Source organism: Somniosus microcephalus, chromosome 5 (assembly GCF_052327205.1).
Source record: "Somniosus microcephalus isolate GS21.2 chromosome 5, FLI_Smic_1.0, whole genome shotgun sequence".
Lineage (NCBI taxonomy): Eukaryota > Metazoa > Chordata > Chondrichthyes > Squaliformes > Somniosidae > Somniosus > Somniosus microcephalus.
The window spans coordinates 23,456,106-23,480,907 of NC_140991.1; the positions used below are offsets into that span (position 1 = coordinate 23,456,106).

Consider the following 24,802-nt stretch of genomic DNA (forward strand, 5'->3'; position numbering starts at 1 on the left):
GTGGAACGTACTGTAGGCTCTGTGTAGAGCTGAGGTTGCAGTGGTTGTTACTGATGTACTGTATTTTTATAATTAAAATCCCGGCCTTCCCTTGTGCTGTCTAGGTAGGTACATTGCTTTGTGAGACGGTCTCCTTTTTAACCGTTTTAGTTTTTGTGTACTGTAAGGATAATGGGTTAGGATTCAGACTGGTTTTTCTGGGGGTTTATGCATGACGACTAATTTGGCATTTGAGTCCTACTTAAACCGACTTAATTGAAAGAACACATTTACCTCTTGGCTTACCTCAAAGATGTCGAGGGCTGAAGAGGGTGCAGTTTGATGCACAGCTTTTACAATAGTCATGGATAAGATGATTTTCAACTAAATCATTTTAAACCAAACAAAGGGTTTGACCCGAAACGTTGACTTTTTTTTCTCTCCACGGATGTTGCCTGGCCTGCAGAGTTTTTCCAGCATTTTCAGTTGTTATTTTAAACCAAACAAAGTTAGTTTTGGAATCACAGTAACGTAGCATTAGCTGTGTTCAATTAAACATAGTCATCTACATACTCATTCCAAGGATTACAGTGTTTGTTGGGCTTTTATTTTATCTAGGAATAAACAGCTCCTCTTATTTTAAGTCTCTTATGTTGTACAGAATAAATATAAAGATACACAATAGAAAATGCCGGAAACACTCTGCAGGTCAGGCAGCATCGAGGAGAGAGGAACAGAGTCAATGTTTCGGGTCGAGGACCCTTCATCAGGTACACAATCTGTTTTGATTCAGCAGCAGTTTGACTGCTGTATGAAGCCAGTTCTGAATTCCAGGCTCCAGAATATGTCGATAGCAAAATACTGCAGATGCTGGAAATCTGAAATAACAACAGAAAATGCTGGAAAAACTCAGCAGGCCAGGCAACATCCGTGCAAAGAAATTAGAGTCGACGTTTCGGGTCGAACCCTTTTTCAAAACTGGAAAGGAAATGAAATAGATCGAAAGGCAGGGCTGGGAGAGAACAAAAGAAGTGAAGAGACATTAAGAGGTATTCGAGACGAGATGGTGATAGGGCTGGTGGAGACAAAAGACGGCTCAGATTAGGCGTGGAATGTTCTGGCAGAATGAGAGACAGCTGCCATGTGGGAGAGAGAAAAAAAAGGATATGTCTCCTTTCTTCTTCTGTGTTTTCCTATTCGATCCTGAGCTGAGTCTCCAACCCCATATCCTCTCCATCACAAAGATCACCTATTTCCACCCAACTCCATTTGTACTTTAGCTCATTGGCTGCTGAAACCCTCATCCACGACGACGTCACTTCCAGATTTGATTATCCCGCCGTTTTCCCAGCCTCGCATCCTCCATAAACATCAACTCATTCAAAACTCTGCCATCCGTATCCTATACTGCACCAAGTCTCGCTCACCCTTCGCGCTGTACTCGCTGACCTATATTGGCTCCAGTGCTCCCTCTTATTTTTTTTCCCGGCGCGTGGGCCCTTTAACGGGCTGCGTGGCCCATTTAAATGTTGGCGCACGTGCGTTTTTTCCTCATAAATACCGGGGTGCGGCCTGCGCGGGACCTCCAGAGCGCTGCGCAGCCGAGTAGCTTAACGGGAACATTGATTGGCTCCCAGCCCACCGACGCTTCCGATTTAAAATGTTTAAACTCCTCCATGGCCTTGCGCTTCTATCTCAGTAACCTCCAGCGTACAGACACCCCCTCCAACTCTCCATTCCTCTGACTCTGGCCTCTTGTGCATTCCCTCCTCCCGTTCAACCCCCCCCTCCCCCCATTGGCAGCTGTGCCTTCAGCCACCCTAAACCCTTCCATCTCTCTCCTCCTCTGAGACCCTCCTTTACAGCTCACCTCTTTGACCAAGCTTTTAATCACCCCTCCTAATATCTCCTTTTTTGGCTCCGTGTCCACTTTTGTCTGATTATGCCTCTGCAACACCATATTTCCGCATTAAAGATGAAGTTAACTTCAGTTAACATTGTGTATATATTTGTACAATTGTACTTCAAAAATAATTTCGCAGCAACTGTTCTGAATTTGAACATGATCTACAATCCTATTTGCAGACATCGTTCTCCTTCAAATTTCTCCTACTGTTAAACTTCTGAAATCTAGGGCAAGAACCTCGTTTTAGCTCGTCGTGCTCAAAATATTACTGCAGGCGATCTGACCCATCAATTACTCAGCAAGGTCGGCGTTGCTACTAAAAATCAACATACGTACTTGCATAAATGACTTCAGCCCCCCATTAAAAAATGAGCGCTTGGTATGCTATTTATCGCCTTATAAATTTGGCTCCAAACTTGTGCTTTGAAGGTTGTTTTATCTGTTCAATCTCCTCATTCCTTCGGGTCAGCAGTTTAACAAAGGGTTAGTTTGTACCAAAATATCTTTGAAGGGTTTAACCTAAAGGGGTGGTTTGGCTGCACCTCTTTCAACCTCACTCTAGCTTATGTCGGTTGGCCAGTAAGGGAGGCTGTTTTTGACTGTTGGGACAGGATTGGGTGTGGTGGGCTGCACCTGTTTAAAAAGTAGCTCAATTCAAAAGGTCATTTGGTATTGGAAAAAATATTTTTCTTGATTTCATTGATACCACACTTGTGAGGAAAGGGAGAATTATATATTACCACAAAAGGCGATCAAGAAAATGATGAGGGCAACGAAGGGTGGGGCGGGTGGGGCAAATCTTGCACATAGGCAATAAAAACACACTTAGGTATGACCGTTGGAGTAACTGCTAAATAAATATTTTGCTTCAGTCTTCACTGGAACAGCAGGATTTTAAGACGAGAGATTAATGAGGAAAAACTTATTGAGAAATCAGTTTGCACAAATATTGAGACCTGACAAATCCCCAGGCGCAATTTCCATCTGAGGGTGCTCAAAAAAATAGGCGGGGACATCCCCGAATCTCGATTTGTCTTTATATCGTTACAAAGTGACAGTTTGGAATAAGGCCCACCGGGGGGGGGGGGGGGGGGGGCAGAGTGAGAATGGGGGTGTACAGCAGGGATGGGGGGACGGGGGGGTGTAGGGGTGGGGGGCGGGGGGGGTGTACGGAGGGAGGGAGGGGTGGGGACAGGGGGGTGTACGGAGGGAGGGAGGGGGACAGTGGGGACGGGGGGGGTGTAGGGAGGGAGGGGGACAGTGGGGACGGGGGGGTGTAGGGAGGGAGGGGTGGGGACGGGGGGGTGTACGGAGGGAGGGAGGGGTGGGGACAGGGGGGTGTACGGAGGGAGGGAGGGGTGGGGACAGGGGGGTGTACGGAGGGAGGGAGGGGGACAGTGGGGACGGGGGGGGGTGTAGGGAGGGAGGGGGACAGTGGGGACGGGGGGGTGTACGGAGGGAGGGGGACAGTGGGGACGGGGGCGTGTAGGGAGGGAGGGGGACAGTGGGGACGGGGGGGTGTAGGGAGGGAGGGGTGGGGACGCGGGGGTGTACGGAGGGAGGGAGGGGGACAGTGGGGACGGGGGGGGTGTACGGAGGGAGGGAGGGGGACAGTGGGGACGGGGGTGTAGGGAGGGAGGGAGGGGGACAGTGGGGACGGGGGGGTGTACGGAGGGAGGGAGGGGGACAGTGGGGACGGGGGGGTGTAGGGAGGGAGGGGGACGGGGGAGTGTCGGAAGGGAGGGGACGGGGGGTGTAGGGAGGGAGGGGGACAGTGGGGACGGGGGAGTGTAGGGAGGGAGGGGGACGGGGGAGTGTAGGAAGGGAGGGGACGGGGGGGTGTCGGGAGGGAGGGGGACAGTGGGGACGGGGGAGTGTAGGGAGGGAGGGGGATGGGGGAGTGTAGGAAGGGAGGGGACGGGGGGGTGTCGGGAGGGAGGGGGACGGGGGGGTGTAGGGAGGGAGGGAGGGGGACGGGGGGGTGTAGGGAGGGAGGGAGGGGGACGGGGGGGTGTAGGGAGGGAGGGGGACGGGGGGGTGTAGGGAGGGAGGGGGACGGGGGGTGTAGGGAGGGAGGGGGACGGGGGGGTGTAGGGAGGGAGGGGGACGGGGGGGTGTAGGGAGGGAGGGGGACGGGGGGGTGTAGGGAGGGAGGGGGACGGGGGGGTGTAGGGAGGGAGGGGGACGGGGGGTGTAGGGAGGGAGGGGGACGTAGGGAGGGAGGGGGACGGGGGGGTGTAGGGAGGGAGGGGGACGTAGGGAGGGAGGGAGGGGGACGTAGGGAGGGAGGGGGACGGGGGGGCGTAGGGAGGGGGACGGGGGGCGTAGGGAGGGGGACGGGGGGGCGTATGGAGGGAGGGGGACGGGGGGGTGTAGGGAGGGGGACGGGGGGCGTAGGGAGGGGGACGGGGGGGAGGGGGACGGGGGGCGTAGGGAGGGGGACGGGGGGGCGTAGGGAGGGAGGGGATGGGGGGGTGTAGGGAGGGGGACGGGGGGGCGTAGGGGGGGAGAGGGGGACGGGGGGGCGTAGGGAGGGAGGGGGGGCGGAGGGAGGGGGGGGACGGGGGGGCGGAGGGAGGGAGGGGGGGGCGTAGGGAGGGAGGGGGGGCGTAGGGAGGGAGGGGGGACGGGGGGCGTAGGGAGGGAGGGGGGTCGGGGGGCGTAGGGAGGGAGCGGGGGGACGGGGGTGTAGGGGGGGGCATAGGGAGGGGGGGGGACGGGGGGCGTAGGGAGGGAGGGACGGGGGGGCGTAGGGAGGGAGGGGGGACGGGGGGCGTAGGGAGGGAGCGGGGGGACGGGGGTGTAGGGGGGGGCATAGGGAGGGGGGGGGGACGGGGGGCGTAGGGAGGGAGGGACGGGGGGGCGTAGGGAGGGAGGGAGGGGGGACGGGGGGGCGTAGGGGGGGGCGTAGGGAGGTAGGGGGGGACGGGGGGCGTAGGGAGGGAGGGGGGGACAGGGGGCGTAGGGAGGGAGGGGGGGGACGGGGGGCGTAGGGAGGGAGGGGGGGACGGGGGGCGTAGGGAGGGAGGGGGGGACGGGGGGGCGGGGGGCGTAGGGAGGGAGGGAGGGGGGGGACGGGGGGGCGTAGGGAGGGAGGGGGGACGGGGGGCGTAGGGAGGGAGGGGAGGGGAGGCGTAGGGACGGGGGGGGCGTAGGGAGGGGGGGACGGAGGGGGCGTAGGGAGGGAGGGGGGACGGGGGGGCGTAAGGAGGGAGGGAGGGAGGGGGGGACGGGGGCGGAGGGAGGGGGGACGGAGGGAGGTGGGGGGGGCGTAGGGAGGGGGGACGGTGGGGCGTGGGGGAGGGGGGACGGTGGGGTGTGGGGGAGGGAGGGAGGGGGGACGGTGGGGAGTGGGGGAGGGGGGACGGTAGGGAGTGGGGGAGGGAGGGAGGGGGGACGGTGGGGAGTGGGGGAGGGAGGGAGGGGGGTAGTGGGGGAGGGAGGGAGGGGGGGTAGTGGGGGAGGGAGGGAGGGGGACGGTGGGGAGTGGGGGAGGGGGGACGGTGGGGAGTGGGGGAGGGAGGGAGGGGGGGGTAGTGGGGGAGGGAGGGAGGGGGGGAGGGAGGGAGGGGGGGAGTGGGGGAGGGAGGGAGGGGGGACGGTGGTGAGTGGGGGAGGGAGGGAGGGGGGACGGTGGTGAGTGGGGGAGGGAGGGAGGGGGGACGGTGGGGAGTGGGGGAGGGAGGGAGGGGGGACGGTGGGGAGTGGGGGAGGGAGGGAGGGGGGACGGTGGGGAGTGGGGGAGGGAGGGAGGGGGGACGGTGGGGAGTGGGGGAGGGAGGGAGGGGGGACGGTGGGGAGTGGGGAGGGAGGGAGGGGGGACGGTGGGGAGTGGGGGAGGGAGGGAGGGGGGACGGTGGGGAGTGGGGAGGGAGGGAGGGGGGACGGTGGTGAGTGGGGGAGGGAGGGAGGGGGTCCGGTGGGGAGTGGGGGAGGGAGGGGGACGGTGGGGGAGGGAGGGAGGGGGGGGAGTGGGGGAGGGAGGGAGGGGGGACGGCGGTGAGTGGGGGAGGGAGGAGGGGGGACGGTGGGGAGTGGGGGAGGGAGGGAGGGGGGACGGTGGGGAGTGGGGGAGGGAGGGAGGGGGACGGTGGGGAGTGGGGGAGGGAGGGAGGGGGGACGGTGGGGAGTGGGGGAGGGAGGGAGGGGGACGGTGGGGAGTGGGGGAGGGAGGGAGGGGGGACGGTGGTGAGTGGGGGAGGGAGGGAGGGGGGACGGCGGTGAGTGGGGGAGGGAGGGAGGGGGGACGGTGGGGAGTGGGGGAGGGAAGGAGGGGGGACGGTGGGGAGTGGGGGAGGGAGGGAGGGGGTCCGGTGGGGATGGGCGTTGTACAGGTGGAAGTTCTGTGGGGCTTTCCAGGTACTCCCCTCCAAGGAATCTCATTTCACTTTGCTGTGGTGTCTAGTCGCGTCCTAATTCCAGAATCAAGTCACATTTACAGTGAAGTGAAGCCACTTAGTGTGTCATTTTATTTTACATTTGTTCTACGGATGTGGACTGTGTTGCCACGGCTACATTTATTGGCCATCCTCGTTGCCTTGAGCAGTTGGTGGTTGGCCTTCCACGAATTGCTTCTATAACTGAGTGGATTGCTCTGCTAGTTCAGAGGGTATTGAGAGTCAACAATGAGTAGTGTTGGACTGGAGTGCATAAGCCAGACCTGGTCGAGGTGGTAGGTTCCCTTCTCTGAAGGGCATTAATGACACCAGTTGTTTCTTGAGCCCGTTTCCTACATTGCAGCACATCACTTCAATACACTTCAAAAAGTACTTCATTGGCTGTAAAGCGCTTGAAAGTGTTGGTGAGCCGCTTTCCTTGACTGAGTGGCTTGCTCGGAGGGTAGTTAAGAGTCGACTGCATTGCTGTGTATTCTGCCCTTGCAGCGCGTTCCTATGCAGAACTAGACAGGTAGCTAACAACTTGATATCTTCCCATAAAAATCACAAGGCTTGACTTTTCTTGTAAACTTTACTGAAAGATTCTTATTGTGAAACTGAAATACAATACAGAAATGGAAGCACACATTAGTATACAAGCACATAACTGATATGCATTTAGGTACGCCTGAGCAACGCAGTACATTTGGCATACATTTGGCATGTAACTTACCAAAACACGTGGAAACACAGCTTACTGTGAATATACATTTAGCAAACTGAAAGGCATTCTCTTTAAATTCACTTTTTAAATTAGCCGTGTACATAGTGCATCAAAATACAGCTACAAGTTAACCAGCTAGACAGAGAGAGAGCACTTCACGGCTAGCTGTGTAAGTTTGCTTACAGAGAAAAGTTACAAACTAAACTTTTTCTGCAAAATATAGTGTACACTAATCGTCTATAACATTCTCAAGTACTTACAGACAAATAGTGTCCAAGGCCGGAGCGTGACAAGAAAATAACTTCTCAGACCATATGTCGAGCTGCAAGTCTGTGATATACAGTTTACTTTACTGCACTTGCTAGGTACCAAATATCCACTAGGTGGCGGCACACAATGGAAATCGACCCAAATTACTCAAACCCCTGTATTAACTGGAAAACTAACATAAATTCCTAACGGAAGGCAGCACACTGTGGGTCTGGAGTCACATACAGGTCAGGCTAGGTAAGGGCGGCAGATTTCTTTCCCTGAGGAACATTAGTGAACCAGATGGGTTTTTACGACAACCCAGTCGTGTCATGGTCACCATTACTGATGCTAGCTTTTTATTCCAGATTTATATAATTAACTGAATTTGCATTCCCCAGCTGCCGAGGTGGGGTTTGAACTCGTGTCTCTGGATCATTCGTCCAGTAACATAACCAGTTTGCTGCCATTCCCCTGTCAGTAATTAAGAATTGTGAGATAATCCATTTTAGGAGGAGAAATGCAGAATTAGAATTTAGACTTAATGAAAAAGCACAAAAGACTGTGAATGAACAGAACCACCTAGGTATTCAAATACATAATTCCCTGAGTGTAGATGGACAAAGCCATAAAAATGTCCAACATAATTTTGGGTTTTATAAAATAGTGAAATACAGTACAAGAGGAAAGAAGTAATGACGTACGTGACAATGCTGCGGCCACAGTTCGAGTGCAGTGTATACAATTATATAAAGGACATTAAAACCATATAGAGAGCGCACAGTGTAGATTCAGCAGGCTGATACCAGGGATGGGAAAATACAGTGAGATTCTGGGATTATTTCATCTAGAGCAGAGAGGGCTAAGAGGAGATTTTATACTTCATTTTTATTAGTTTTGAAAGGGTGAATCGGGAAAGACTTCTTTGGTTGGGGAGTCAGTGACAAAGATCAAAGATTTAAAATTGCCACTGAGTGTCAGATTAGGAGAAACTTCTTTACTCAGTGGGTTGTTGGAGCGTGGAATGCTTTGCTAATGGGAGTGATTGAGGCAGGGAAAATTGTATAAATATTTGAAGCAGAGGTAGATGCAAAGTAATGGAGAGAATTTGGATCAGTGGGCTTAGATTTGGACTGCTTCAGCAAAGAGTAGGCACTGAGGCAATGGGCTGAATGACTTCCTCCTCCTCATCGATGATTCCCCCTGGTATTTGAACTGTTTCCGGATCAATTTTAATTCTGTTAATATTAATTCTGTTTGTAATCTCATAACTTCTACTGGATCTCCTCTTTTGCAAAGAAAAGAAGCCCTATTTCCTTATCCTTAAGTCATAAATTAAATTCCTGATATCCAACATCACCGTTGTACATTTCTGATCACCTCTTCACAGGAAAGATATTACTGCCCTTGAGCGGACATAGAGATGAGCAACACAGCCCTCCAGATAGTGTGCAACAGGAACCACCGACAGCAGCAACTTTACATTTGGTCTGTATCCCTGTGCATATTTACTGAGCTGACGTTGACATAAAACATAGGCATTCTCGGCAACAAGAGCAGGAGGACGTTAGACCCCCTAAAAACTCTCTACTTTTAATAACCCTCATTAAAGTATTTTCTTGTTTGTCCTTTTCTGTTAGTGTTATATATTTGAGACTTGATCAAGTGCCAAAGCAATAGTCCAAAGTAATTTTCTTTGTGCCCAGTTAGAACATGCTGTACCTAGCCTTGAATTGGCTCGTTGTTCACAGATTTCAATTACCAGTCTTTGAGAAAATTATAGGTTCCTTGACAGACGGCTGAAATCCAAACCAATTTCAGTCATAATATTGCTTCTTGACACAAAGGAGCACACAGGAAATAAAAAGACCGGGAGTTAGCCAACGGAATGCTAATTATTTTGCATCTGAAGGTGGGAATTGGCAATTTGGGCACATTTGTTTGGAAGAGAGTGTCTACATTATTTTTTTTCCTGGCATTACATACTGTGGAGACATTTTTGGAGAAATCTATTCACTCTTATACCAGCGAGCCTCTCCAATATGTTTACCTGTGCGGTCACTTGGATCGCAGTCAAGGATGACTGCGCAGGTGTGAAATTTTCGTACCTGGGCACTCAACTATCCTTCTGGTGGGTAATGGGAACCGGCAGATAATGTAAATATGGGCCGTAAACCATTAGAATTGCGAGATTCAAATTCGCAATGATTAGTTGTTGAGTAGGAGGAGATGATCAAACTTTATTGTGCTTCAGACCACATCTCAAATACCCTGCCCAGTTCTGGTTGCCAGGAGACGAGGGAAACATTCACGAGCAGTGCCGAGAAAAGCCAAGTGCTGATTCCCAGTGTCGGGTCTGGATTGAGAGGAAAGGCCGGAGAAAATTGAGCTTTTCAGCCTGACGATGTAGAGAGTGAGAGAGAATTTTAAGAGGTATGCAAGATTATTCAGGATGTAGAAAAAGTTAATCCGGCTATTACTTTAAGAGCAGAAGAAGGTACACAGGTTTAAAGTAGAGAAGGGTAGTTTTAGGACAGACATTAGGAAATGCTTCACATAAACAGTGATCAACATGGAGAATAAACTTCCAGATAGAGGAGTGGAGGCAAAATTCATGAAATCATTTAAGAAGCAGTTGCATGCTGCAATAGGGTGGTGATAGGATCTCTCTCTCTCGCTCTCTCTCTCTCTCAGTGGCTAGGTCTGGTTGACTTTAGAAGAATAATAAGCAAGATGAGTACAAAGGAGGAAGAAGACATTGTTCAAATACTGAAAATAATACAAGGAAAGCTGCTCAAGGCCGTTAATATTTAACTTTCACTGTAAGCCAGGGTCAAACACACCCCACTCGCACAATTAGTTGAATATCCCAGGCCCATGCCACAGGAGGCATTCACTAATGGACAAAGTTCAGACTCTCTGCACCAATCCTTGCACACAATGAACAGTGTAGGTGTTGAGAGTGCAGGTAATCGAAGTTCCATTGTATGTTCACTTGGATTTTGAAAAACGCCAAGCTGTTCAGTTATAGATTTTGCCCTTCAAAACTTGGGCTGTGTTTGTAGAGAGTGCTTTGTGCTGTATAGCACTAGGATGAAATACTGTTAGTTAAAGATCTGTCGGTGGTGATGTTATCGGCGGAAGCAATTTGAGGTGATTTATGAGTATCCCACAACATTAAAGGACATTAGCCGAAGTGTCGTTTTTTTCCCCCGCTGTAACACAATTGGCACAAATACATATCGAGTAAGCCAAGTGGTAACACTGCTTACTATTTCAAGTGAGTTAACACCCGAGAGAGCAGTCTGTCTGCAAAGTACCTACTGTTTCAAAGTTGAGATCCTATGCAGTGCAATTTCCCACACAGCTCCCTTGTGCAATGCTGTGTGGCAGTTGAGCTCTTCTGGTGCAGTATTGCGGTGCCATGTGTGTTGTTCTTCCACTGTTCTCTGCAGCAAAATATGTTCCTTTTTAATGTATGGTTATGATCCAAAGGCAAAATTCTAATTTAACAAATAGTCTCCCAATTTATTCTTTAAGAAGGTGAATGCATAATTTGAACACGTGCAACTTTTGTAAGTATCCAGTGTGCTTTCAATTCAGCATGCCAAACATTTTTTAAACCTCAACGAGTGAAAATGATTGCGCACACTGGAAATCTAAAGTTAAAAACAAAAAATGCGGGAACTGCACAATTGGTCCACGAGCACCAGAGAAAAGACAGGATGACAAAGGATCTGAACCCAAAGCGTTTAATTTTTCTCTTTTTCCTCCCCGATGTGCCTTTCCAGCATTAGCTGGTTTTAGTTTGTTGGTTTTCTGATTTTACCCAGTGCAGATAATGCAAGTCTACTGCTCCGCACAACAATGCTTTCCTGTACAATGCAGGTAGATGTACTTCACATATTTACTTAACAAACATCTACCACCATTCAGTGCGAAACATTGCAGTCTATCTTTCAGAAAAGTTTGGAATTCTGGCATGAATTTGATCAGACACGCCACATCTTACTGCAGCGTCTCGGTTTTTGTCCAGCGGTTGCGAGCTGTACTTTGACTTCAGCAAAGTGATTGATGAGAATATTGACTCTCAATGTGGTTGAATGCTGCTTTCCCTTTGCCGTGACATGTCTTGTTGGAACTGCTCATTACTGGTTGGGATTGCTTTCCTCTGCTGGCTTGGAGCATTTATTCTGATTGGTCGAGCTGCCCACGATGACAGTTCCCCTCTCCCCGCAATGTTGTTGGTGTTTCCATGGTGCTGAAGTCTGACGTTTCCACCCGTGTTACACAACATTTTGGCAGATAACCAAGGAAGAAAAGTACACACAACGATCAAAAGCACTCGCACCCTCTCCCTTTTGCCGTAATATTTTACCATCAAACGCACAAAAAGGTTAAAGTACACGTGCATATGCTGTGAAAATGTGGGCATTGACAGTGTCTATCGCTCATTTTTATTTACTAATCACAAAGGCCATTAGCCACATGTGGCTAACTTCTTGAACAACACCGTTCGTTATGTATAAGAGCAGGGAGGTTATGCTTGAACTGTATAAAACTAGTTAGGCCACAGCTAGAATAGTGCGTGCAGCTCTGGTCACCACATTACAGGAAAGATGTGATCGCACGAGAGAGGGTACAGAGGAGATTTACGAGGATGTTGCCAGGACTGGGGAATTTTAGCTATGAGGAAAGATTGGATCGGCTGAGGTTGTGTCCTTTGGAACAGAGGAGGCTGAGGGGAGACTTGATTGAGGTGTATAAAATTATGAGGGGCCTAGATAGAATGGATAGGAAGGACCTATTTCCCTTAGCAGAGAAGTCAGTAACCAGGGGCCATAGAAGTAAAGTCACTTTAAATTCTCCACTCCACTCCCACTCTAAGCTCTCTGTCCTCGGCCTCTTGCACTGTTCCAATGAAGCTCAACGTAAGCTCGAGGAACAGCACCTCATCTTTCGATTAGGCATTTTACAGCCTTCTGGACTCAACATCGAGTTCAGCAATTGCAGACTATAACCCCTGCCCCCATTTTTTCAGGCGGCAGCTGTTGATGATTCTGCCATCCCCATTTGCAACATTTAATCTCTCCTGCCTTCCATCCTAGCACAGACTGTCCCTTTTGTTCCTTTTCCCCCTCCCCGCCCCCCCCCCTTTCCCCCCCCCCTTTCCCTGCCTAAAACCTGTTACATCTCTAACTTTTTCCAGTTCTGACGAAGGGTCACAGACCTGACACGTTAACTCGGTTTCTCTCTCCACGGATGCTACCTGACCTGCTGAGTGTTTCCAGCATTTTCTGTTGTTATTTCAGATTTCCAGCATCCGCAGTATTTTGCTATTGTAATAGACTTAAAGTATTTGGTAGAAGGATTAGAGAGGAGTTGAGGAGAAATTTCTTCACCGAGGGCGGTGAGGGTCTGGAACTCACTGCCTGAAAGGGTGGTAGAGGCAGAAACCCTCATCGCATTTAAAAAGTACTTGGATATGCACTTGAAGTGCCGCAACCTACAGGGCTACGGACCAAGCGCTGGAAAGTGGGATTAGGGTGGAGAGCTCTTTTTCGGCCAGCACAGACACGATGGGCCGAATGGCCTCCTTCTGTACTGTAAATTTCTATGATATACATGCTTCACTGCAATCCAAATCAAAAAAAAAAGCTAACTGCCTGAAATAAATGCAGGAACACCAAACAACTAGATGCTTGTGTATTTTTCTCCCTCCAGTTGTCTCTCCTCCTGTGCGAAAGGCACTGATTTGTGGTGGTGGGGTACAGCTCCACAGCTGCTGGCTGGCCTCGAGTGCCTCCCCCAACCCAGTCCGAGTGTGAGCCTGGTCAGAGTGTCGGTGGGCTATTCGACGCGAAGCGGGGGGCGGGGAGGATCATCAGAGATGGACCTGATTTTACCCTTGCCCAAAGTCCATGTGGCACTAGTCAGGAGCAGGACCCTGGCTGATTTTTATTCGTTTTCTTTTGCCGCAACTTAGAGCTTTTTAATTTAGCAAACCATCCCAAAGGCACTTCAAAAGTAAAAGTGTCGTGGGGGGAGGGAGTAATGGACACCACACGGCAGTAGTAGGAGAGGCGGGGACGTGGCTAAGGGCATGGTGGAAGGCGTAGTCTTTGAGGAGCTTTGTGAAAGGGTGGCAGCGCGGCACCAAGGCAGAAGAACTTGGAGAGCCCCAGCTGAAGGCTGTGCCACCAGTGCTGGAGTGAATAGTGGGGATACATAGTAGGTCAGTCAGAAGATTCGAGCCTGCAAGCTGCGACGTGGGAAAGGAGATGGCAATGGTGAGATGGAGGGTTTTGTAATGCTGTCAGGAAAAGGGAGCCTGTTCTAAATCTCATCATTCATCAAGAAACTGCTCGTGAAACAAGTTGATTAAATTGATGTAATAAAACTCACTACGGACTTGGTTTGAGCATAAAGCAAGGCTTTAATCAACTTGTTTCAGAACATGGGGGTCTAGTTGTACTTCACTAGTTCCTAGTCTTACAAAATGTCCCTAATAAGCTGGGGCCGGCGCCTGAGTATTTATACTCCATGGACGGCGCCACCAGCTGGCCGTCCAGCGTTATTTCACGAGTAGTTTCTTGATGAATGATGAGATTTATAATAGAGCCCATGGAGCTTGACAACGACAGAGCGCAATTGTACCATTCCCTGCAGCTCCCCTCGCTTAATTAGCACGGACTGGGCACCAACTTACTACCTTCCTAGCCTGAATGGATAGAACAGTGTACTCATTGGAGCTTCTCGTTTAGATTCTTATCTTCAGATGAAGACAGCAAGCAGTTTCTAGTGGGCCATGGAGCATGTTTCTCAGTTCTAAGCACCGTGGCAGTTTAATACAGAAATTCAGATTGAAGTGTACTTTAATCTATAAAGTGAGATTGGTAATATAATCTTACGATTTGTATGACACATATAATGTGTCCATATTAACTTTCAGTATTTATATTTTTCCTCAGCCTTTTGATTGTGGTGTGCCACCTTGCCACAAGTTATTGGCATGTGTTCTCAGTAGCACAGTGCAGCACTCTTGCAGATTCCTGAGGGTTGGCAGAGTGCTGGTTTGGGTAGTGGTGCTTTATGTGCATGATTTTGTTCTTTTTTTTTAAACAGCTCCTTTCCTAGTTGTGCATGAATGACTAGCTTGCAGCCAATGTGACCTGAGTGTAGAATTTACAAGCAGGAGTCCTGTCCTGTTGCTGCTTGTTGCAGGACATGCTACGGTTGCACAGGTGCTGGCAGCCCTCCAGATCCTTACCTAAGGGCACAAGAAATCTGCTCTATCCATAGGCCTCATGCAGTCTCTCCAATTTTATACTCTAACCTACACATTTAACCTCTTAATAGAGTCATAGAGTTTTACAGCACAGAAAGAGGCCCTTCGGCCCATCGTGTCTGCGCCGCCCATCCCTCCCTGTCCAGTCTAATCCCATTTTCCAGCATTTGGTCCATAGCCTTGTATGCAATGGCATTTCAAGTGCTCATCCAAATGCTTCTTGAATGTTGTGAGGGTTCCTGCCTCTACCACCCTTTCAGGCAGTGAGTTCCAGCTTCCAACCACCCTCTGGGTGAAAAAGTTCCTCCTCAAATCCCCCCTAAATCTCCTGCCCCTTACCCTGAATCTGTGCCCCCTTGTTATTGACCCCCCTACTAAGGGGAAAAGTTCCTCTTTATCTACCCTATCTATTCCCCTCATCATTTTGTACACCTCAATCAGGTCCCCCCTCAGCCTTCTTTGCTCCAAGGAAAACAACCCCAGCCTGTCCAGTCTCTCTTCATAGCTGAGGCGCTCCATCCCAGGTAACATCCTGGTGAATCTTCTCTGCACCCTCTCCAAAGCAATCACATCCTTCCTATAGTGAGGCAACCAGAACTGCACACAGTACTCCAGCTGTGGCCTCACCAGCGTTTTGTACAGCTCCATCATAACCTCCCTGCTCTTATATTCTATGCCTCTGCTAATGAAGGCAAGTATCCCATAAGCCTTTTTAACCACCTTATCTACCTGTTCCGCTGCCTTCAGGGAATTATGTACATGTACACCAAGGTCCCTCTGACCCTCTGTACTTCCTAGGGTCCTACCACTCATTGTGTATTCCCTTGCCTTATTTGTCCGTCCAAAATGCATCACCTCGCACTTTTCCGGGTTAAATTCCATTTGCCACTTTTCCGCCCATCTGACCAACCCGTTAATATTGTCCTGTAGCCTGAGGCTTTCCTCCTCGCAATTTACCACCCCACCAATTTTCGTGTCATCCGCGAACTTAATGGAGGCTTCTGCTCAAATACTCCTTAATCCCCGAGAATTATGAAGCAAACGCAAATATTCATCAGCATTCACACCTCCACTGTCCAGCTGTGCTGCGCTCCTCCGAACTACTATGTTCTGTGGAGTATTTGATCGACTCAGTCCATAGTTGTCGCTAGAAGGTGCCAATCAGATCCAGCCTCTTTTTTGAAGGAGTTAATCAACTCGGCCCCATTCGCTTTTGCTAGGATCCTGTTCCCCACATCCACTGCTCTGTGACGGGAAACAAAAATTTCATCATCCCTAGTCACCCTCACTGAGGCGTATTCATTTCGAACCTGTGTTCCCCTAGCTTACGTTACATCGACATAATTCATATGTTCTCAAATATTACTGTGTTGATTTGTCTCTGGTCGTATCGGGGTGCACCTGTATTGAAGTTCGAGGTCCATTCCAAACTTGAATAATGTTTTCAATGAGACCAGAGAAAGCTTGTTCCTAACGTACTTCATCCTGTACCATGCAAGTCTCTCTCCCATCTTACTCGACCCATTTTGAAGTATGCCTAACATAAGGGTGCACTTTTTGTTCTGTAAATGTGAGTTTACTCCCTCTAAAGGGTGTAATGAGTATTACACCACTGGCTCCTAATTGGATAAAGAACTTCAGTCACCACTTAACGCAATTTGAACTTCTGAGCTTTAATTAATTTAACATTGATTCTTGTTTCCCTTTCCATTTGTTAGATAAACTGTTTCTTTTTTTCACTTACTTAAAAAGCCATATTGTTAACTGCAGTTCTCTTCCCTCAGCCTGTCGGTTTGTACTGTGATCGATGTATTGCACTTATTGGCTGCCAAATAGCAACTATAATGACTAGAAGAACGAAGCCAGTGTTTTTAGCAGCTTGCTCAGAATGGTAGAACCTGAGGACACGGCCTGCGCCTGAAGGGGAGAGAGTAAACTCAAAGCTAATCTGCGCAAACATTATTTTAGTAAGTGATAAATCTATGGAACAGGCTCCCTAGGGAGACGATGGAAGCGAATAGTTAGAATCATAGAATGGTTACAGCGCGGAAGGCGGCCATTCAGCCCGTCGAGCCCGTGCCGGCTCTCTGCAAGAGCACTTCAGCTAGTCACACTCCCCTGCCCTTTCCCCATAGCCCTGCAAATTTCATTCCTTCAGATACTTATCCAACTCCCTTTTGAAAGCTGTGATTGAATCTGCCTCCACCGCCCTTTCAGCCAGTGCATTCCAGATCTTAGCCACTCGCTGCGTAAAAAAGTTTTTTCTTACGTCGCCTTCGGTTCTTTTGCCAATCACCTTAAATCTGTGTCCTCTGGTTCTCGACCCTTCCGCCAATGGGAACAGTTTCCCTCTATCTACTCTGTCCAGACTCCTCATGATTTTGAACACCTCTATCAAATCTTCTCTGCTCCAAGGAGAACAACCCCAGCTTCTCCAGTCTGTCAATGTAACTGAAGTCCCTCATTCCTGGAATCATTCTCGTAAATATTTTCTGCACCCTCTCTAAGGCCTTCACATCCTTCCTAAAATGTGGTGCCCAGAATTGGACACAGTACTCCAGTTGAGGCCGAACCAGTGCTTTATACAGGTTCATCATAATTTCCACACTTTTGTACTCTGTACCTTTATTTATGAAGCCCAGGATCTCGTAAGCCTTTTTAACTGCTTCCTCAACCTATCCTGCCACCTTCAATGATTTGTGCACACATACCCCCCCAGGTGTCTCTGTTGTGCGCCCCCTTCAGGATTGCCTCTCCGCGTTCTTCCTACCGAGATGTATCACTTCACACTTTTCTGCATTAAACTTCATCTGCCGCGTGTCCGCCCATCCCACCAGCCTATGTCCTCTTGAAGTCTATCACTCTCCTCCTCACTGTTCACTATACTTCCAAGTTTTGTGTCATCTGCAAATTTTGAAATTGTGTCCTGTACACCCACGTCCAAGTCATTAATATATATAAAGAAAAGCAGTGGTCCTAGAACCAACCCCTGGGGAACACCACTGTATACCTTCCTCCAGTCCGAAAAACAACCGTTCACCACTACTTTCTGTTTCCTATCACTTAGCCAATTCTGTATCCTTGCTGCCACTGTCCCTTTCATTCCATGGGCTTCAACTTTGCTGGCAAGCCTATAATGTGGCACTTTGTCGAACACCTTTTGGAAATCCATGTACACTACGTCAACTGCATTACCCTCATCAACCCTCTCTGTTACCTCATCAAAGAACTTCTTCAAGTTAAACACCATTTGCTTTTAACAAATCCATGCTGACTTTCCTTAATTAATCCACACTTGTCCAAGTGACTGTTAATTTTGTCCCTGATTACTGTTTCTAAAAGCTTCCCCAGTACCGAGGTCAAACTGGTTGCCCTGTTGTTGCTGAGTTTATCTATACACCCTTTTTTGAACAATGGTGTAACATTTGCAATTCTCTGGCACCACCCCCGTAATCTAAGGAGGATTGGAATATTATGACCAGTGCCTCCGCGATTTCCTCCCTCAATTCCCTCTGCATCCTAGGATGCATCCCATCTGCTCCTGGTGATTTATCTACTTTAAGCACAGCCAGCCTTTCTAATACCTCTTCAATTTTTATCCTATCAAGTGTCTCCACTACCTCCTCCTTTACTATGTCTATGGCAGCATCCTCTTCCTTGGTGAAGACAGTTGGAAAGTACTCGTTTAATACCTCAGCCATACCCTCTGCCTCCATGCATAGGTCTCCATTTTGGTCCCTAATCAGCCCCACCCCTCCCCTTACTACCCTTTTACTATTTATATGCCTATAGAAGACTTTTGGATTCCCTTTTATGTTGGCTGCCATTCTATGCTCATACCCTCTCTTTGTCCCTCTTATTTTCCTTTTCACTTCTCCTCTGACCTTTCGATATACAGCCTGATTCTCAGATGTATTTACAACCTGACATCTGTCGTACGCGCTCTTTTTTCTGCTTCATCATATTCTCTATCTCTTTCGTCATCCAGGGAGCTCTGACTTTAGTTGCCCTGCCTTTCCCCCTAGTGGGAATGTACCTCAACTATACCTGAACTATTTCCTCTTTAAAGGCAGCCCATTGTTTCATTACAGTTTTGCCTGCCAATCTTTGATTCCAGTTTACCCGGGCCAGATCCGTTCTCATCCCACTGAAATTGGCCTTCCCCCAGTTAAACATTTTTACTCTAGATTGCTCCCTGTCCTTTTCCATAGCTAATCTAAACCTTATGATACTATGATCACTGTTCCCTAAATGTTCACCTACTGACTCTTGCTCCACTTGACCCACCTCATTCCCCAGAACCAGATCCAGCAATTCCTCCTCCCTCGTCGGGCTGGAAACTTACTGATCATGAAAGATCTCCTGAACACACTTCAGAAATTCCCCCCCTTCTCTGCCCTTAACACTATTACGATCCCAGTCTATATTAGGACAGTTGAAACCCCCCGTTATTACTACTCTATAGTTCTTGCACCTCTCTGTAATTTCTCTGCAAATTTGCTCCTCCGTATCTTTCCCACTATTTGGTGGTCTATAGAATACACCCAGTAGTGTAACGGCACCTCTATTATTTCTTAACTCTAGCTGTATAGATTCTGTCCTTGACCCCTCCAGGACATCCTCCCTCTCCAGCACTGTAACGTTCTCCTTGACCAATACTGCCATTAGGGTTGCAAAATTCTGGGAATTTTTAAAAGAGGAAACTTTCCATGGGAAATTTTGGGAATTTATGGGAATTTTGAGTTTTTTTGCAGACTGATGGTTTTTGTCTCTGACCCTTATATTATCTTTGTCGTCAAAATAGACATACTGTTCCATACAAATAAAAACAGGCTTTCAAAACTTTATTTAGGTTATAATTTTGAACTTTATTGAACCCCCACAAAAAAGACCCATCTAAAATAAAATAAAAAGAGCGTCAGCTTATTTAGCCTGTAATTTGTCCTTATTTTGTCCCTTTGAGTCTTCTACTCATGAGTCTTCTACTCCTCATTGCTCCTCCTGATTCTCTGACTCTGGCTCTGACGTGTCCATTTCCTCCTCTGTGTCAGTGTCTAGCTGTGTGGTGGACACTTCTGTATCTGGCTCAATAAGTTGTAGGTTCGCCCGGATAGCCACCAGTTTCTCCACTCTCTTGTTAGTCAGCCTGTTGCGCACCTTTGTATGCGTATTCCCAAAAAGTGACCAGTTTCGTTCAGAGGCCGCTGATGAAGGTGGGATTTGGAGTATCACCGATGCAATAGGTGACAGGGCCTCAGATGCACAAAGTCCCTTCCACCAGGTATGTGCACTGATATGCTTGCATGATTCCCATATCCCATCCCCATTCCAAAGACCTTGCTTGGTAGAGAACTTTGCCAGACTTCCCAGAACTTTGCCCACATCCAGATTGAGATGGTGTGAGAGGGTAGAAATCACACTAAGCGCTGTTGATCTGTTCTCCAGAAAGTATTGGTCTCCCAACATGCTTTGGGTCCAGCATGTATGCTGCAGCATGAATCGGCTTGACACAAAATTCTTGACGAGTCTGTATGAATTGAACAATTGCCTTCTCCTCTGCTTTGAGCAGCAGGGATGTGGGTAGGGCAATGCTGATTTGTTCTTTTAAATCAGTAAAAAGCCTGAGAACATCTGACAAGACAGCGTCATCTCCTTCAATCTGAGCAATTGCAGATGCTACTGGTGAGAGTAGTTTAAGGCTGCTAACCACTCTCTCCCAAAACACATCATCCAGCAGTATTTTCTTGATGGTGGTTTCCATATCCCCAGACTGGGATATTGCCATTTCTTGCAGCGACTCCTTACCCTCCAGAAGGCTGTTGTACATTATGACAACACCACCCCATCTAGTGTTGTTGGGCAGCTTCAGTGTGGTGTTCTTGTTCTTTGTCATTTGCTTGGAGTTGTAGGTTGCTGCAACTACCTGTTTTCCCCTGACATACTTAACAACTTGCTTGGCTCTCTTGTACAGTGCTTCCATGGTTCTCAAACCCATAATGTCCTTGAGGAGCAGGTTAAGCCCATGAGCTGCGCACCCAATAGATGTAATATGAGGGTAGGCCTCCTCCACTTGAGCCCAAGCAGCCTTCATATTCGCAGCATTGTCAGTAACTACTGCAAAGACCTTTTGTGATCCAAGATCGTTGATGACCTGTGTGTCTGTTGGCCTTCGTGTCTGTGCTCTTGAAGAACACTGGGAGAGGAGTGGAGACGATGTAGTTTATGATGCCCTCCCCTCGTACATTTGACCACCCATCTGAGATAACTGCACCACAGTCTGCCATCGCTATCGTTTCTTTGAGCTTTCCTTGGACTCTGTTATACTCAGCCTCCAGCAAATAAGTAGACAAAGCATGTCTGGTGGAAGGACAGTATGCAGGGCGAATAACATTGAAAAATCTCTTCCAGTACACATTGGCTGTGAGCATGAGGGGTGAGCCTGTTGCATATACAGCTCGAGCAAGGCACTCATCTGCATTCTTCTGGCTATGGTTATCCATTGTATCAAAGAGCCTTCCAAGTGGGCCAGGAGTTGCTGATGATAAGGAGCCTGATGCTGAATGAGAACCATCATCTTCTTGAATGGAAGCAGAGGAACTCTGGGCTGACTGCTGTGAGCTTTGAGTGAAGTTGTTGCATTTGGATAAATGCTGCTGCATCTTTGTGGCATTCTTTACATATGGCTTTCTACAGTGTTTGCACATGTACACAGTCTTTCCATCTTTAATGCCTGGGGTAAAATGCTTCCACACATCCGACGGTAAACGTGGCATTGTTTTATGCAGAGAAATAAAGGGCATTCATCTCTGTGTCGAACTGCGGTCGATCAGCACGATTGCAACAGGGTGAGTACATTTTTGCTGATGCTCCATGTGATGGAAGCATGACCTGTACACACACGACGCTACATCACCAATAGTGTATTATTTTGTATATTTTAAATTGAAGGACAACAGAGTTCAACAAGTAACTGGTTTATTTGGTATAAAGTCTGATTTACTTACTGCATCATCACAACATCAGCAGAAAACAAAATGACTTCCCTCAGGACCCCTAACCTGGAGCTTAAAAAAACTATAGCAGTCTTACAGATGCCTGCAGGCCAATCACAATTCGATATGCAAATATTACAAATAGAGGGAGCTAATCGCTCATCCAACCAATCAGGACACATTTGTTCACAGTCACACACAAAACTTATAATTATTAAAACAAGCCAAGTAAGAAGATAAACATATATTGATTAAGAAATTCCTTAATAATTAAGATTCCATCTCTGTTAGTAATTTTAAGAGAGGACCTGTGGGGAAAAAAAAGAAAGAAATACAAAAAAAACAATATTATGCTAGCATGTGCTTTTTTGGGCAAAATTCCCAAGCTAAACTTCCCGTGGAAAATTTCCGGAAATTTACCGGAAACTTACCCCTTTGCAACCCTAACTGCCATGCCACCTCCTATCTTTCCTGAACACTTTATAACCAGGAATATTTAATATCCAATCCTGCATTTTGTTTGAGCCAAGTCTCAGTTATTGCTACAACATCATATTCCCATGTGTCTATTTGTGCCTGCAGCTCACTTGCCTTGTTTACTGCACTTGGTGCGTTCACATACTACACTGTAAACCTATCTTAGACCATCCTGTATTCTCACTTAACAACAGAAAATGCTGGAAAAACTCAGCAGGTCAGGCAACATCCGTGGAGAGAAATTTGAGTTGACGTTTTTATACAGTATATGAGTTATTTGAAGACCTGGCATTTGGCAAGTGTTTTGAAGAAGGGTTTGACCCGAAACGTCAACTCAAATTTCTCTCCACGGATGTTGCCTGACCACCTGAGTTTTTCCAGCATTTTCTGTTGTTATTTCGGATTTCCAACATCTGCAGTATTTTGCTATCGTATTCTCTCTTAGTTTGACCCCACCTAATACCTCACTATTTCTTACCTTAGCGCTCTCTGCCTCTCCCAATCCTTTGAGCACTTTATTTCCCCTTTGTAATGTTACACCCTGGTGCCCATCCCCCTGCCAAATTAGTTTAAACCCTCCCCAACAGCACGAGCAAACCTCCCCACGAGGATATTGGTTCCAGCGCTGTTGGGATGCAACCCATCCGGCCTGAACAGGTCCCACCTCCCCCAGAACTGGTCCCAATGTCCCAGGAATCTGAAGCCCTCCCTCCTGCACCATCTCTCCAGCCACGCATTCATCAGTTGATTCATTTAAATGCAAATTAGATTTCTTTCAGAAAATAAGATTTTTTTTATACAGTATATGGGTTATTTGAAGACCTGGCATTTGGTAAGTGTAGCATGCTTGGAGGAACAGGTGACTTTGGGCCTATGGTTCCTGAAGCTTTTCACCACTAGGAGTTTTCCTCACCTCGTGTCTGGGTCCATCGTAGACTAATTGATAGAGATTGATTGCCCTGATTAGACAACAGCTCCCATTATTATTGTATTGTGTGACTACCAGGATGGTAGAAGGTGAACTAGATGGATTTTGGTCTTTTTCCATCTAGCAATTCCTGTGTTCCTCACTCCCCGAGACATTGTCCTTTTCATGCTGGTTTCCAAAGTCACTGATGGGTGCTTTTTCACAAAAATATTAACGAAATAGAAAAACATCTTATACTCACGTGTAATAAAAATGGAATTTGACTTCTTCAGTTACTGTAAGCCAGTGGGCCTAATTATAAATTTGATGGGATTGGGAAATATGATCCCAGAATTATCATGTTGGTATTCAGAGGGATTTGGGTGTCCTTGTACATGAATCACAGAAAGTTAACATGCAGGTACAGCAAGGAAGGAAAATGGTGTTAGCCTTTATTGCAAGGGGGTTTCAATATACAGGAAACTCTCTCTTAACCGGCACCTAAATAACCGGAAATCTCTGTTAACCGGCAAAATGCAGGAGTAGGTTCAGGTAAGTTTTACTTCATATTAGTGGCAGTTCCTGGATCTGTGGCTGTGTAATCGGGGTTCCTGCACTTGTTGCTAAGCAACAGGGACGCTTGGTCTGTGGCCGGAGTTCCTGCACATGTTGCTAAGCAACAGGGAAGCTTGGATTTGTTGCTGTGTACGGAGCTCTCGTACCTTTTAACTATAACTCTCTGTAATCCGGACTTTTTGATAAACCGGCACCACGACGGTCCCGTCGGTGCTGGATAATAAAGAGTTTCCGGTAGGAAGTCTTGCTGCAATTATATAAGGCTTTGGTGAGACCACACCTGGAGTACTGTGCACAGTTTTGGTTTCCTTACATAGGGAAGGATATACTTGCCTTGGAGTGGGTGGAACGAAAATTTACTAGATTGATTCCTGTTTATTTTGGAGGGGAGAGATTTAAGGAATCCATGGAAAGTGACTGAGACGGGACCTTAGAGAGGTATACAGGTAGACTATCCTTTATCCGAAAACCTCGGGACCAGCCGTGTTTCGGTTTTCGGAGAATTTCGGATTTCGGAAGGTGGGTCGGCGGGGGGTCGCGCGCACGACCCCCCGCGGACCCCCCCCCCCCCGCGGACCCCCGCTGGCGCCGACCCCTCCCCCGCAGGCCCCGACCGACGCCGACCCCGACCCCCGCCGACTTGGGGTCGGGGTCCGCGGGGGGGGTTCGTGCGCACGACTTCCGCTGACGCTCAGCGTAAGTCGGTCGGGGTCGGGGCCGGCGGGGGTCCGCGGGGGGGGGGGGGGGTCGGCGGGGGTCGGGGCCGGCGGGGGTCGGGGCCTGCGCGGGTCCGCGGGGGGGTCGTCGGGGCCGGCGCGGGAGTCGTGCGCACGACTTACGCTGAACGAAAAAACCTTTGGTTTTTAGAGGGTTTCGGTTTTCGGAAGTTCGGATAAAGGGTAGTCTACCTGTACTATGGTATAAGTGGAATAGAAAAGGGTTAATCCTGAACACTATGGCAAGTTAAACCTGTGATTTCAGGGACAAGGGGACATGGGCATAAACTGAGTTAAGGACTGATGTCAGGAAGCACTTCTTCGCACAAAGTATGATCACTTCCTGGAGTCGCCTTCTAGGTTGGATAGTATAGATACAAATTCTGTAATCGTTCAGGAGGTGGTTGGGTGCTGTGGGGTGGGGGGGGGGGTGGTGCTGGTGGTGGCATGGGTTTCTATGAATGAACAGCCTTTCTTATCTTTACATATCTTTCTGATATTCAGCTCCAGTCAATATTTAGCTCCAGTGAACTATCATAAAGTTCAAGAACATCGAGCCTATTTGCTGTATAAAAATGGACGTGAATCCATTCTCACAATCTCTGCTAATAA

The 24,802-nt window shown here is 48.6% G+C and overlaps 1 protein-coding gene across 6 annotated transcripts in view; it reads left to right on the top strand.

The window, feature by feature from the left end:
* The window catches only part of zbtb47b (zinc finger and BTB domain containing 47b), a 295,680-nt gene that overhangs the window by 233,123 nt on the left and 37,755 nt on the right, over nt 1-24,802 (top strand). The gene's annotated exons all lie outside the window — the stretch shown is intronic.